Genomic DNA, 16960 nt, shown 5'->3' with positions numbered 1-16960 from the left:
CAGCTTCCTCTTCGTGGCTTGGCCCTGTGGCCAGGCCACTAAAGTCCTCCCCTTCCAGGAAATCCAATGTCCTTCCAGACCCTGTTGTCTGGCTGGCGTCTCCAATGCCCTGTGCCACTCCCCAGTGGCTGGGGAAGCCAGGCCCGTCCTCTATGCTGGGTTCCAGACCAGGCACCCTATAACATGCACCCAAGGCCTAAAGCTCCTGGCTGCAGTTTCCCTGGGCTTCTCTACCTTACTGGCTTCTTCCCTCTCTGGGTTTGCCAGCCTCCAACTCCCTCCACTCAGGGAGTGACTGTAGCCCACTTCCCTGCAGCTTTTCCCTGCCCTTGCAACAGCCAGCTCCCAGGCTGTCTATTGGCCTGGCCTGTTCCTGCCCAGCTGAGCCTACTCTCAATTAGTAGCCTGCTCCCTGGCTACTCCTCCAGGTGCAGCCTGTGGAGTTAATTGGCTTGCCTGGATGCCTAAACCCCTTTCAGTCCTGGGTGGGGTGCTCCCCCCATCACAGCCACTAGATCCAGTCCCATCATTCCTCTTCCTCTGTACCCCACCTTTTATCTCACTAGGGATCGGACCCTGCATAACTTCTTATTGACTGCAGTGGTTAGTAGCACAACTAGGCTTCTTACAGTACTAAGCACTAGGGAGACGTCTACACTGTCCGCCGGATCGGCGGGTAGTGATCAATCTATCAGGGATCGATTTATCGCGTCTAGTGTAGACGCGCCAAAATCGATCCCCGATCACTCTGCCATTGACTCCGGAACTCCCATCGCGGCGAGAGGTGGAAGCGGAGTCAATGGGGGAGCGGCAGCGGTCGATGTGCCGCCGTCCTCACGGCCAGGTAAATTGACCTAAGATACGCCGACTTCAGCTATGCTTTTCACGTAGTTGAAGTTGCGTATCTTAGGTCGACCCCCCCCGCTAGTGTAGACCTAGCCTAGGAAAGTATCCCTCGTGTGTTCCTAGATTCCAAGCCAGAAGGGACCACTGTGATCATCTAGTCTGACTTCCTCTAGAACATGGGCCAAAGAACTGCCCCAAAATGATTCCTAGAGCAGATCTTTTAGAAAATAAATCCACACTTGATTTAAAAGTTGCCAGTGATGGAGAATCCACCGCAACCTTTGATAAGTTGCTCCAAGCGCTTTCCTGAACAGGAAGGGTGGGCTCAGTACTTACGGCCTGATTCAGCTCCCACTGAAGTCAGCGGGAAGACGGCAAATATGTTCATTTGCACCGATATCCAGTGCAGGTTAGGGGTCATCGGGTGGTTGCACCCCTGCACATTCCCAGTGCAGACATGCTGTGCCTCTGCAACACATGTTTTGTGCTTGTTAGAGCTCGTCAAACGTTTCTCAGGGAAGAGTTGTTGCCAAGCACCATTTTGAGGGAACTGAAATGTTCCATGGGAACATGTTAATTCCAAACTTTTGACACAAATCAGGCAGGAATGCTGGCTGACCCACCCGGTATCTTGCCAGCTCATGAACCTGTCTCTCCAGGCTCCCCTGCAGCCCATCGAACAGGGGCTCCTGGGTTTCTAGGCTGCTCGGTCTGGAGAGTTTCAAAAAGTTCCTATTTGGTTGTTCCAAAATGGAATTTTTTTTGAAAGTGCCCCTCCTGCAAAACATTTCACACGTCCAGCTTTGTGTTCCAATTCGGAATCAAAAAAAGGTCTCAGAAATGCAACGTTTTCCATGGGACGGAAGTTCCAGCTCCATCGCCACGTGAGGTGTGCACTCTAGTGCGGCTACAACCCCAGCGTAGGCAAGGCCTGACTCCCAAGAGCAGGCGTTAATGGGAGCTGAATCAGACCCTGGGTGTGTGTAGGAGCTGGCTCTTGGAGTGTAGGCTCAGTGAGGCAAAGAACTTGGTCTTTAATCTTCTTACCCAGCACTATACACACCTGTGGGTCTCATTGTATAGGACTGGATCATTTACAACTGGTTAATAAATAGTAAAGATGGTATAAGCATGTCACAAACTGAGCACTATGTGCTATAGATGGTGGTAAGCAGCCTACTGACCTGTTGGAAACTAAGAATTTATTAAAACATTGATCCGTTATCTATTAACAGTTTGCAAACTGCTTATAAATGGAACCATTGTATAAAGTGTGGCCAATAAATGTTCTAGAACAAGGAGACACACTATGATGAAATTCCTTTCCATTCATGGACATGACCTGTACTTCCTGTAAGTGTTTTTCACCTACAGAGCTGGGCCCAAAGCAAGAAGTCAGGCTACAGTTCCAAATCTGCATCTAGAATCAAGCTTCCCCAAAGTTTGAGTTGGGCTTGGATCCAGCGTTCTACGTTGTGCCAATCCCTGGAGTTTCTGTTCAGACTGTTTCACAGAAGCTTGTGCATTCTTTGGATCAGTTCGTAGATGTTTCAGTCTAGTCTGAGGATGCGCCTGTTTGCACAGACATCCGATGAGACTTACTCACAAGTTACTCACCAACCACTCGCTGATGGGTGATGAGTTCAAACCCCATTCTGAAATCTAACCCAATGAAACAGCTGTAATGTATCATGAGTGAAAAAGCTGGGTTGGAGTCAAGATCTTGTACCCTGTGGTTTGCCTTAAAAAGCAACATCAGCTGGAAGGAATTTCCCTGAGCTGAAAGTTGGAAAAATAGTTATTACTACTGAATACTCAGGATACTTGTTTATTGCCAGAGTAAAAAACAAATTGATCTTTCAGCGCTAGTACAAGAGGGAATCCTTCTTTGCTGTCATCTGTTGTGTCCATGGTTAGCCAGGCCTCCAATTCAGCAAGTCATTCAGATCCAGGCTGTACATCAAGCAGTCAAGTTGTCCCATGGACTGATACATGAGACTACTCAAAGTTAAGCTTGTGCTTTAGCGTCTGGGTGAATCAGGGCCGAAATGAATAGAGTAGCCTGAGGCAGTCATTTAGAAATGCTACTCTGGCCAGATCTACACTAACCCCCTAATTCGAACTAAGGTACGCAACTTCAGCTACGTGAATAACGTAGCTGAAGTTCGAAGTACCTTAGTTCGAACTTACCTCGGTCCACACGCGGCAGGCAGGCTCCCCCGTCGACTCCGCGGTACTCCTCTCGTCTAGCTGGAGTACCGCAGTTGACAGCGAGCACTTCCTGGTTCGACTTATCGCGTCCAGACAAGACGCGATAAGTCGAACCCAGAAGTTCGATCGCTCGCCGCCGAACTACGGGGTAAGTGTAGACCTACCCTCTGTATGAGTAAGTTGCTAAAATACTAGGAGACAATAGTAATTTGATATACACCACCTAGTGGTCGGTCACTGTTTCTCAAAAATAAATGGTGACGAGATACTAATGGGATCTTCTACTGTATGTACTGAGACAAGTTTTCAAAAATGGTCTCCAACGCTGGGCTTGCACTATTATACACACGAACAAGCATGCATTCAAAAGCCTGATTTTGCAAGTTTAAATGGGAATTGCATGCACAGTTTGGGTAGATTTCCACCTCCCCCTTTTGCACACACAAAGCTTTTTGCCTAAATAAATATGATAGACGGACTACCACTGTGTCTGAAAACCCCACAACTTTTAAAGACGTTGGGATTAGAACTAGAATTTTGCAACGGGTCCCTGAGCACTGAAATGGATTGAACCAAACCCCCAGATCTAAACAGCCCCAAACACTGGAAAAAATCTCGGCCCCGATTCAGATCAAGCCCATGTCTACCAAACATTTACTCACCAGACTGTAAGTTCAAAACTGAAGCCTGGGCTGAGGCTCTTTGGAAACTTTGACCCACTGGGCTAAATCAATCCCTCTTCCATCCCCACTGTAACTCCACTGATGTCGAGAGAGATGGATTTAGTCTATTGTGCCTAGCAGATTACTGTTGCTCCTCCCCCCTTTCTTCCCCTCCACTCCCCCCGCAAGCTTTTCCTTCAATCCAAAAGTCCAACGTACTTAAATTAAAAAGTGATCCAAAATACGGTATCCCTTCTAAAAGAGAATATTTTAAATATTCGTTCACCCCTGCATGGATTCCATTTCCTGCTACAGGCAAGTGTGCTCTGAGTTTCTATCATTGAAGAAGTTGTTGTAAACTTTGGAGAGTTTTCTATGCCCAAGGTACATCTCTCAGGGGGAATCTGGAAAAGTCACTGTATACATTTACAGTCAGATCCAATGTAATACGTATAGTGTCCCTCATCCTCATATCCCTGCTGGCTTGCTATTTTGCTGCTAAAATATGAACAGCTTTTTTTTTCCGTGCTAAAGGGTATAACATGCACTTTGAAGGAAACTAAAGTAGATATGCAGTGTTTTCTGTGGCTGCTAGGGAACCTTGGAGAGGCGCTAATTCAAAGGTTTCAGAGTAGCAGCCGTGTTAGTCTGTATCCGCAAAAAGAACAGGAGTACTTGTGGCACCTTAGAGACTAACAAATTTATTAGCGCATAAGCTTTCGTGGGCTACAGCCCACTTCTTCGGATGCATATAGAGTGAAACATATTCAAAGGAGAACTCACTCATTTTCTTCTCAGCAAAAGCTCCTGGTAACATAATGAAACCAAAAGAAATATGACAGATATGGATTCACAGGGTGCCAGATCTTGATTCCATAGAAACCAATGGCAAAACTCCCACTGACTGTAACGGGAATAGGATTTGGACCCAAGAGAAAAGAATTACTAGGTGCTTTCCATTCATACTACAATCATCATTACATTAGATCTAATAAAGATCCAAAAGTATTCTCCTATGGCCCTCCCCTGTACAACAGCAGCGTTGCTCTTTTCATCTCTAGATCTCAGAGCCCTTTACAAAAGAGGTCAGTATCACTGTTCCCATCTTACTGTGGCACAGAGGTGAAGTGGCTTGCCCATGGTCATCCAGCAGGTCAGTGGCAGAGCTGGGAATATTACAGGAGTCCCTCTTCAGCGACATATTGACTGTATCACTTATAAGTATCAACAACATAAATGGTCACTCAGAGCCCAGTTGAAGAGAAGCCTTAGAACCTGACCTGTAGATGACCATGTCCTGACCAGTGTGCAAAGCCAGTGCCAGAGTTGGGGACCACTAAACGTGAACAGAAAGCTGAATTCCACCAGAGATCCCCCAACGCGGGCCTCAGCTACCACGATAGAACTCACAGGGCAGAGGCAGTTTCTTAAAAAGTATGTCACGGATCTTGTAGAGTTTTAGCCACGAGCCCTAGCACGTTGAGCTGCGTCCAGACACAACACATGTGCTCTGCACTGGCTATCTGTTATGGGTGACTCATTCCACTCAAAAGGCAGGAGGCTACCTTCTGCCCCAGCTGATGCCTCTGGAAACTCATCAAGGGCAGTGCCACATAGAAGATATGTCTGCAATCCAACCTGCAGATGAGTAATCCAACCTGGAGCTGATTTTCAACTGGTGTCCTCAGAAGCACCAGAAACATTGGCAGGCACATCTGTAGGTGCTAATAATTGCCTGTGCAAGCGTTCTGGGTTTTTGCACATTTAAAATGATGTGCCTGAAAACAGAGAAGGGGACAAACGAACAGCCTTGTTAGAAAGTTGTCCTAGTGTTGCTGTCTGCGGAAGGAAGCTGACCTGAAGTAGAAACTGTAGTACATCCATTAATTCCTGACACAGGGAGAACCAAAGTAAGATGATGTCCAGAGAAATGAACTTTCCAGCCTTGATTGAACCTGGTACAGTGCACAGATATCATAAACATGCAGTGACGACTGCTGAGAAGTTTCCTTTTACGGACATATGCTATGGTGAAGATTTTCAAAATGAGACATTGCCACTTAAATCCATGTTTAGGAGTCTAAAAACATGGCCTGATTTCAAAGGAGCTTGGTGCTTTTAAAAATGTAGGCACTTTTTCTAGGTGCCTAAACATGGATTTAGGATCCAAACTTTAAGCTCCCATTTTCTAATATCTTGCCTTACAAATATCTGATGGATCATACAAAGAGGAGGGTGATAAAATGGAATGTGTCACCAGGAGTAATGTGATGAAATGAACAAATGTTGCCTGAATACAAAGCAGAATCCTAACTGTGAGATCTGCTAGACTATGGAACAGTCTCCCAAAGGAAGTGGCCCATGTCTGAGTCATAGTAAGGTGGTTTGGGCAAAGCCCTGGAAAATATTGCAATATGTTCCGGTCCACATGAGATGATGACATGACCTAACAGGCCAGTTTATGTCTCCTGATGCCTCCACCAAACACCAAGGGACTTATGTGGTGAGGAGAATCTGGTATCCATAAGGGCTCGTTTTGCTTCCAGAGATAAATAGATCCATGAGCATGAAACTGCATGGGTTTTACTCACAAACATAGGCACTGACTCCGTGGAAAAAAAACACCCGTGGGCCCTGCCAATCATCTCCTCTCCCTCCCCCCCCCCAGCGCCTCCCGCCCACCACTGATCAGCTGTTCAGCAGCAGGCAGGAGGCACTGGGGGGAAGGGGGAGGAGCGGGGGCAGAACAGGGCGGGAAGAGGTGGGGGCGGGGGCAGGAAGAGATGGAGTGAGGGCAGGGCCTTGGGGGAAAGGGGTGTAGTGGGGGCGGAGCCTGGGGTGGAACAGGGGTAGAGCACCCCCAGGGAAATCAGAAAGTTGGTGGCTGTGCTCGCACACATTCATATTTTACACACACACACACACTTACACTTCATAGACTGAATTGCAATAGTAGGGGACACATAGAAGGCAATAGATTTACTATATGAGGAGATGAGTGAAATCTTTGATACAATGCTTTATGAAACCTACAAAGTAGCGTGGATACGAGCACCCTCAGAAGGGCTGGAAGCTGACTAAACAACTGGAGGAGGAGGATTAACAATAAACTGCATTGTGCTGACATGCAGAGCTGGCCAGTGAGGCAGTAAAGCCATCAGCATTGGTGGCTGGTTTTATTTTACATCCTCATCCTCATTAATTCTCTGGGGAAAAGGAGTAAATAGCACATCCAGATGCAAATGTGATCAAATTCCTTTGAAACAGGCAGGAAACGTCCATGTTGCATTGAGAGATTAGAAATATGAGCAGGAAAGACTGAAATGAGATTCAACCTAGGAAAGCATCTGCGGGGGAAATAATCCAGAACACAGATATTCAGTGGAAAGGAGAAGCTCTGAAAGCAGGAATGAAGATGGACAGCAACAAATGAGAGGGTGTTTATAAAGTGACAGGCAGCAAAGAGAAGAACAGCTCAGATGATTTTGGGTAACATATATTCAAAGTATCACAGAGGCCAAGACAAAAACCTTTGTACTGATGACACCACGCAGAGGCAAGTACATATGGTTTTGGGCACCATCAAACCAAAGGGATGTAGAAAAATGAGCACATACAGGGGATGTATAATTAGAATAATTAAGGGGATGGATGAATCGATTTACGAGGAAGTAGTGAAAGATCTAAACAGATAGAGCTTGTAAAAAATACTGAGAGGATATGTTAGTCATTTATTATTATTATTACTGATAACACAGAAACGCCTACAAGGCGCAGCCAAGATCAGACCCCCCTCCATTGCTCTAAGCACTTTGCAAACACATAGGAAGAGGCAACTCCAACCCCAAGAGTTTAGAATTTAGGTTGGCAAGGCAGGCTGGTCCTGGGATGAACAGCCTGAGGAGTGCAGACTGGGACAAGGAGCGAGGGCTGGGGAAAAGAGAGGGGCAGAAGGGGTCATATATGGGGAGAATGGACAGAGGAGTCTGTGCTCGCTAGAGCATGCTGCCCTGCCCTCCACACCATGGAATAGAACCCAAGAGTCCCAAGTCTCACCATCCTCTGCCATCAGCAAATAGCTCTGAAACTCGCTGGCAAAGTGTTCCCTCCCCACCTGGGGCTGGTCCACATAGAGGATGACCACCTACTATTGCTCTCAGTTACTCCATTAGCTCAAGTTGCAGAGGTCTGTTTGATGGGTCTATAGGTTCTAATCCTGCTGATGACATGTAACAGGACAGCATGCTGCTCCTGCTCCCTGGTATTACAGAAACCGGCTCAGACTCCGTTGATGAGGTAGCAACATGGCGTAGTTTGTTTACATTCCCTCCGCCAACACCTTTACACGTCCTATGCGGCATAGTGTTTACGGTATCCCCTACACCAGCTGTTCTCAAACTGTGGGTCAGGACCCCAAAGTGGGTTGTGATCCCGTTTTAATGGGGTCACCAGGGCTGGCTTAGACTTGCTGGGGCCCGGGGCCAAAGCCCAAGCCTGAGGGCTTCAGTCCTGAGATTACAGGCCCCCTACCCAGGGCTGAAGCTCTTGGGCTTCAGCTTTGGCCCCCCCACACCTGGGGTTGGCAGGGCTTGGGCAGGCTCAGGCTTCGGTCCCCCCTCCTGGGGTCCTGTAGTAATTTTGTTGTCAGAAGGGGGTCGTGGTGCAATGAAGTTTGAGAACCGCTGCCCTACACCTTCAGCCCTTTGGCCAGAGCTTGGGAGGAGCAAATATCTCCATCACTTTGGCCTCCTCTCCCTTTGATCCTGCACTGCCTGATTTAAAAAAAAAAGACACAAGAAGGAAATCTTCAGCTGGCAGGTTAATTGATTCTTAACTCCCCCAGCCTCCCAACCTGGTTAGATAATTACATTCCCAACACTAACGGGTGCCAAAGTGATCAAAGTACTGATCACCGGCTAGCAATCAGCATTCTGTCACAGGGTGCCATTCTGTTGTCACCTGATGGCATTTGTTTTTTTCAATTTGCTTTTTTTTAAAAGCTAGGAAATTACATACCAAAAAGTTCTGTTAAAACATTAGCTACTGTATTATAATGCAGATGCACAAGGGGGGCCAAATTAAGGTTGCACAGGCTTGAGGCCTTGACTCTGCAACCTTGATAATGTTATTTTAACATAGTTGGTGTGTGTCTTGGTTTGTGTATTTTCAGGTAGTTGGTGTTTGTGAAGGGAGGATAGGGTGAGAAATTGTTTTTAATGGTTAACACCCCCACCCCCACCCCAAGAAAAAGATCTGGGGAAAAATATGGGCAAACAAACAAACAAACAAACAAATCTGACCGGAAAGATGGAAGGGAACCAAGCGTATTTCAAACTGGTCTCCAGTGCTAGGTACATCACTCAAGTTAGGGTTAGAGTTAGTCTTTGGGTCTGGTTAGACCAGAATACACCCAGGCAGCAAGAGCAGAAGAATGGTAGTGGTTAGGGAATGAGTCTAGACTAAAGTCCCTACCACGGGCTTTCTGTGTGATCTTGGACTAGTCCCTCTGGATCTCAATTCTTCATTAGTGAAACGGGAATAATAGTACTTCCCTACCATACAGGCATAAGCAGTATACATTAAAGATTAAAAGGTGCTCAGATAATTAGGGCTGTGGGCATCTGAGATAGAGAGCAGCTCTCTGATATATAAAACTGGATCTTTAGGAGGATTGCCTGCTTGCTTAGCTAGCAACTGAATTTTATACCACAACTCTAATTAATTTACTCTTTATGGGCTTTTTAAGTAAAAATAGTATTTCTGGCGGGGTGAAAATACACAAAGATACAAAGAGATAACAGACTCCTGACTTCTTCCTATCTTTTCTTCCCTCAGTGCTTTCCCACAGTTCATTGCTACAGCTATTGCATGACAATGTTTAACTAGGAGGAATGGGATAAAATTGAGTTTATGGATATTTATTCTAAATATCAGTAAAATTTCCCTGCAGTCTAGTAGCAGCGAGAATCATCTCCCAAGGGAAGTGGTAGATCCAAACTGGACAAAGCACTGAAGCACAAGGATATGATATAGAAAACAGTCTGGCATTCTAAGAGGCAAAGGCAGAGCCAGTCCAGAGCACTTGCAAATCCAGCGCCCTTGGGAGTCCCCCAGTCAGAGCTGTGTGACTAATAGATTTTTTTCATTCTCTGGCAATACTGAAAAATAATAATACTAAAAATTGTTTTGGGTTGAGCCAAAAACCATTTTAAAACAATGTTCAGCAACTCAAATTTCAAAAAAGAAATGTTTTGAGTCAAACAAAAGATTTTATCTTGCCTGAAACAAAACATTTCAATTCAGTGGGTTTTTTATGCTTTTAATTTTTTTAAAATATATTCAAAGGACATTTCAAAAGAAAAATGGTTTCAAACTGAAAAAGTAAAACATTTTGTTTAAAAAAGAATGTCAGCACAAACTGTTTAGTCTCCTATGGACGTTTTTCCATCAACACGGATGATTTGGTGAAACTGACACGAAGGTGCAAAACATTTTGGTGTTGTCAAAAATGCATTTTTTACCAAAAGTGTCATCCAAAAAATTTCCCCCAGCTCTTCCCCCAGTTTCCTTCTCCTCAATAGAAGCAGGACCTAAACTGAACCTGGTTATCATGATCTTATACAGGGTATAAGGGCACTGGCCGGGGCTGGCTCTAGGTTTTTTTCCACCCCAAGCAAAAAAAAATTTGGCTCCCCCTCACACTTTTTTGTGTGGCTTTTACAGGTTTGCACTTTGCAATGTTTTTTTTTTTTTTTTGCTCCCCCCGTTTTGGGTCTGGAGCGATTCCACTTGCCCCCCAACCCAAGCAAACAGGAGCCCCCCTTGTTCCCTTTCTGTCTCTCTTCAAGCTTCGCTCTGTGCTGGGAGGCAGGGGGTGAGGGTACTCTGGAAGGAGGGGGAGAAGTGATGTGCCTGGATCAGGGGCTGGGATTCTGGACTGGGGTGTGCCTGGGGCAGAGGGCAGGAACCTGGCCAGGGACAGCCCAGCCCTCAGTGGGCTGGGCTGGCAGAGCAGCAGCTGGGGGTGGGTCTCCGGGCGCACCGCAGGGGGTGAGGGCAGTGGCGGGAGCTCCGTTTATAGGCGGCGGCGGGGCACAGTGCGGGGCCATAGAGGACGCAGCTGTGGACCCACTGGGTGGCGAGCCCTACTATTACTATGGGGAGGCGAACAAGAGCGGACTGGGAGGTTTCCTTCTCGCTGCTGCCCGTGCTCTACATGCTGGTCTTCGTGCTGGGGCTGTCAGGCAACGGGCTGGTGATGTTCACCGTGTGGCGGGGCCCACGGGCCAAGCGCCGCTCCACCGACACCTACATCAGCAACCTGGGGCTGGCTGACCTGGCCTTCATGGTGACTCTGCCGCTGTGGGCCACCTACACGGCGCTGCGCTTCCACTGGCCCTTCGGCTCGGCGCTGTCCAAGCTCAGCAGCTCCCTGGTGCTGCTCAACATGTTCGCCTCCGCCTTCTGCCTGGACTGCCTCAGCTTCGAGCGCTACCTAGCCATCGTGCGCTCGCTGCCGCGCTCCCGGCCCGTGCACCCCCGCGCCGCTCTCGCTGCCCGCGCTCTGGCTCCTGGCCCTGCCCGCCCTGCTGCTGCGCGACACGCAGCCCAGCCCGGCCCACAACCAGAATGCCGCCCCTGGAAATGTGCCGCCCCAAGCACGTGCTTGTCTTTGCTGGTGCCTAGAGACGGTCCTGGCACGGGCTATGTCTGCAGGAGACCCCATCTCCCATTAAGCCAGGCCTGGTGATGGGCAATTTGGCCTAACAGAGTCTGTCCTGCATCTACAATGTTTTGCAATTTATTGTGGGATAAATGGTTTGATGCTTGGCAACTGAAGTGCTGACTTCAACATCCTTACTAATCATCACTTCATTAACTCCCAGCATAACACGAAGAGCCATTCTCCTTTTTAATGTCTGTTTGTTCAAATGGTCATGCACAACAGCTCCTAGCTGTTTGTGGAGGAGGAGGGAGTGACAGAAGGGGAATTAATTATTCCACTGTTCTATAATTTGATACATCTGATGATCAGGACCTTAACTAACACACAGTGTTACTTCAGGCTGTTTAGATTTGTTCAATTGCTTTCTATCGTCCCAAGCAAATTGAATGGGCGGATCTCATGACATTCTCCTTCTAGCCAGGTTTTTTACCAATTGGATTGTTTATTTCCACTGGAAGCCTCCAAGCCAGTCTCCTTTAGGCACTTCGCAAGGAATATTTCAGTGCTGAAGTGGAATGGTTCAAATTATAAAGCTCCAGCTGAGATATAAACAGTAATGCTTTCAAAACATCACTTTTTAGAAGGATGTGGAGTTCCCTGAGGTCCTCGGGGATATTAAGTGCACTAAGAGGCTGCAAAAACACCAACAGGTTATGAGCATGCTTTTGGATACAGGAAGTAATTTGTGCTCCATAAATATCAAAGGGGTAATGGAAGAGACCTGATTTTAAGTATTATTGACAAATATGCAAGAGGCAGGCGTGAGTCATGTATTTTGAAGTTAATCTAATCTACACTTTGAGGAAAACTTGACTCATCTTCTTGGGTGGGTAGGGGAAAAAAACCCAAAATATTTATTTTCTCTGTCCAATAAGAGTAATGAACTGCAGATACAAATCCTCTGCCCGTGTAGATCAAAGGAAATGCACTGAAGTAGCTGAAGTTTAGGATCTGGCCTTTGAGGTGTGTGGCTAATCAGCATAGCTACCTTCAAGGCGGATTTGAGCAAGTGAGAATCGATATAGGCTGGGAACTTGATGTATTTATACAGTTCCTTTGCCTGAAAACCAATCATGGCTTTCCCATAAGACTAGCAGCCCCAAGGCAAAGGGGGTGGCCTCCCCTCTTCATCCCCTTTGAGGCAATTTATGCCCCTGGGGACACTTAGCAGGAGCCATTCGCAGCCTCTCCCAAGCAGACCTGCCGTCCTCGCTTGCCCTGGCAGGGGATAGGTTCTTGTGCATTTCCCTGCACACCACTGCTAGGGCCAGAGCTAATCACTATTATTAATTACTTACTACTAGCAGTAGTATTACCATAGAGCCTAGCCATCTCAGTCATGCAGTGGGACCCCATCATGCTAAATGCTGTGCAAACACAGAACAAAAAGGAAGCCCCCCACCCCACATCAGTCCTACTCTGCAGATTTTTCATTCTTTGGTTGGGTTTATTTTTCACTATTGCCAGGTTGGGCCTCAGAGTAGGCCTGATTAATTCTTTTAAGCAAAAAACAAACTCACAACACAAAAGAAATATATTTCCCTGTCCCCTGCCTAGGAAGCATTGCCTTATTAGGCTGGGTTCTGGCTACCACTCCTTCCTCAAATAGGACCTGGCTGTTTCCCCTACAGGGAAGAGAGTGGCCTTCCACCTAGGAAAAGCCTTTTCTTCCTGCTACAGCTTGTTTCTCCTCCCTCTGGGACCAGAAGAGGGGTTTTTAAAAGTCACCAGCAGCCCTTAATTGGACTCAGGTGTCTCTAATTAACCACCTGCCACCACTCTCTTATAGCTGTCAGGTCTGACTTTGTTACGCTGTTTATAATAAGCATCCAGACTGGGAGCAGCAACAATTCCCCCATAACTTAGGTGATCAACCGTGTGCTGAATTATCACCATCAACTGTTTAAGTGAATATTTACAGAACTATTTTGTGAGTAATCCACCGTTCAAATGTGCTGCTGCAAAATAATTGTAACTAGCAAACACCATTTGTAAAAATCACCATCTGTTTGTGGACAAGTTGTGAAAAGAGGGGGAGAACAGGATCAATTTGCACCATAGATTATTCATTTTGGATTGTTTGCCTAGCAAACTGTTCAGTTCAACAGATGCCCTTATTTCATCCCCCAGTATCACACAGCGCGTTTCAACACTAGTCACCCTTCATTCTGAAATCTATCCTGTTGGCCTCCGCTGTACTGTACTAGTGTATGGACATCTCACGTTTCCCTTTCACCCTCCTTTTCCAAACCACAGATGATTACTGTGCAGAATGCATCTGTTTCCGCTTTCATACATTGCAATCAAACATTCCCATTAAACATTCTGACTGAGAAACAAAACAAGTCTATATACCAATAGGTTGTCTTGCTTTCCTAATCTCCTTCTCTTACAACACATTGGTCCAGTATACTAAACAACCATGCATGGTGTGGTCTTAGACACAATGCTAGTCAAAAGGGTGTCATGGGATATAGTGAGATCCATTCCATCAGGAAATGCTAAGAAATGACAGGAGCAGGTACATGTCCAAATGACTTTACTGGTGTGCTGATAGGTCCAGTTTACCAAAATACTTTAGTATGCTTGTAACTTTAAGCCCATGCATTGTCCCATTGAAGTCAATTGGTTAGTTAAAATTATGCACATGCTTAAGTATCTTGCTGAATCTGGGCATAAATTGGCAGTGCCGGCATCCGTCCAATCCATTTGGGGGAATAAGGAGGTGCAGTGAGCTTCCTCCCCTTCCTCATCTGGTCTCACCGCCGGAGGGGGATGATCAGCCCAGCCTCTTAGCTACCAACTTAGAGCAGGACAAGGGTATGCAAGTACATGTGTCTAATGTCACTCTGATGGAGATGAGTTTAATATAATTGGGGGACTTTTCCAATACAGACCAGCTCAAACGATGTTGATACTCTTCTGTTTTGTAGAATTGTGCATACAATCCAGAGGTGGGTATTCTACTCATTATGCACAAGGGATTGACTCACTGAACTCTGATGAATAAGTTATGTACATCAGAGGCTATCTTAGAGCTGGCCCCTTAGGAATCTAGATGGAGGAGCATCTAGATGGTGCATGTCACTGACAATTTGCTGACATGGATAATGTTCTAGCTAGCTATCCACCATCTACATAAAGTACTCATATGGCCCCATTCCCATAGCATCTGAGCCTCTCACAGTCTAATGTATTTATTCCTACAACACCTCTGTGAGCTAGGGCAGTGCTATTATCCCCATTTTACAGATGGGGAATTGAGGCCTGGAGAAGCTAAGGCCTGGACTACATTTAAAAGTTTTGCCGGCATAGCTATATTGGTTAGGGGTGCGATTTTTGCTGATTTATGCTGGCAGAAACCTTAGTGTAGGCTATACCGCAAAAAAGGTCCTGCGGTATAAGCTATACCAGCAAAAGGACTCTTTTTGTCAATAGTAACTCAGCCTACACTAAAAGGATTGGCCGGTATAGCTATAGGGTCTGGGCCTTTCCCAAGGTCACACAGGAAGTCTATGTTGGAGCAGAGAGCTTAAATTTGAGTCTCCTGAGTCCCAGGCTAGCACCCTGCCAACTGGACCTGGATGAAAAAAATCTATATTCGGGGGCCTAATTTTAGGCCCCCCAGGTCTGACAATATTAGCCTTTGCTCTTAATGTCTCTGTTTCTCAGTGTCCCCACCTGTGAAATGGAGGCAACAATGTCTGGCTGCCAGGGCTGTTGGGATGATTACGGTTTGTGAAGCCCTTGGAGGTTCTCAGAGAAAAGGCATTATAGTAAGTGACAAGTCATTGTACTGTTGTTGTTATTGTTGTCAAAGTTAATAATCCGTTACTGTTAAAAGTGTGTTTGACCTTAGCTGTTAATCCCTTCTCACAACCCCACCCCAAACCACAGTAGGTTACAGAATTGGATCCATCTGTTTCCTGTTTCTTAAATTGTGATTGCACATTCCTACCAAACATTCTCACTTGCCATTTATGAGCAAATGATTATATTCACAAGTAGCTTGTTTGTCCTAATGTATTTCATTCCTTTGTATTGCATTGGCCAATGACAGTGATCAACTCCACTTGAACTCAGTTTCCCAATGTGGTAGGTTAGAATGCTGCTGAAAAAACCACAATTTGGAGAAGTTTTTATGTTCCTTCTTTTTCCTTACTGCTGTTAATAGAAATCAGAGCTCAGACTAATTCCAATTCTTTAATTCATGCCCTCTCTTTTAATAATCACTCTCTAATATGATACTCAGTAATTAATAATTTAAACAAAGTCCAACATGAATAAACTGCCCACATTACAGAACACAGCCGCTAGTCAGACTTGGCACAAATGTTGATCAATACATTATGATTGTTGTTAATGGACTTGTATTGCATTAGCACTTAGAGGCCCTTGTCCAGGGTAGACTTATGCATGTGCTTAACTGTTTTGCTAAATTGGGGCTTAGAAGTGAAATCCTGGCCTATTGAAGTGAATGGTAAAACTCCCATTGACTTCAACAGAGGCAGGACTTCATCCTACATTTCTCTAGCACCCTATTAAACTTTCCACAAGAGAGTTTTACACACTCACAAAATGAAGGGTCTTTAAGATTCAGCTCTAAAAGTTGCTTTCCTTGGGAGATATTGCTGTTTATGATGTTTCTGCAGACATACAGCAATCAAACTCTCAGTCCTAAATGATTCTGGCTTAGATTAAGGGAAACAAAAAAAGCAGAATCCTCTAAAACAAAACCTCTCTGAGACAGCACAGTGTGTGTCTTCTTTCTAACAAGTTGCATTTAATTCAATATGGCAGCTGCCTCCAGCAGACTTCTACAAGTGCGAAGGTGCAGTACACAGAAATAAAAGGCCCTGATCACGCACGCGCTTAACTTTAAGCATGTGACTACTTCCACTGAAGTCAAGACTATTCCTGTGTGTAAAGTTAAGCATGTGCTTAACACTTAGGGGAGAAAAACCAAATGCACAAATACAAAATGGAGGAAAACTGGTTTGGCAGCAGCACTGCTGGGATGGATCTGGGAGTTGTGGATCACAACCTCAACATGAATCAGCAATGCGATGCTGTTGCAAAAAAAGCAAATGCCGTTTTAGGTTGCATTGATGGAGGCATAGCATAGTTTTAGGTTTCATTAACAGAGGCATAGCATACACGTCTTATTATGTATTAGTGCCAGCCGGTGGTGCATTACAAACAGATGAGAAAAAAGGTTCTTGTCTTGAGAAGCTTATAACATAAGGGCCTGTCCCTGCAGCACTTACACATGTGAGTTACCTTTACTTATGCAAATAAACTGTACCTACTATCAGGGCCGGCTCTAACTTTTTTGCCGCCCCAGGCAAAAAAGAAGAGCACCGCCCCGCCATACCCCCCCCCCCCCAGTGCCGCCAAACCCCCCGCCCCCCCCAGCACCACGCCACCCGAAGCCCCCGCCCCCTCCAAGCGCCGCGCCGCCGAAGCCCCCGCCCCCCTCTGAGCGCCGCACCGCCCGAAGCCCCCGCCCCCCTCC

Source organism: Terrapene carolina, unplaced genomic scaffold, assembly GCF_002925995.2.
Source record: "Terrapene carolina triunguis isolate 2854851 unplaced genomic scaffold, T_m_triunguis-2.0 Scaffold62, whole genome shotgun sequence".
Lineage (NCBI taxonomy): Eukaryota > Metazoa > Chordata > Testudines > Emydidae > Terrapene > Terrapene triunguis.
The sequence above is the reverse complement of the archived record's forward strand: the minus strand, read 5'-3'. Positions refer to the sequence as shown.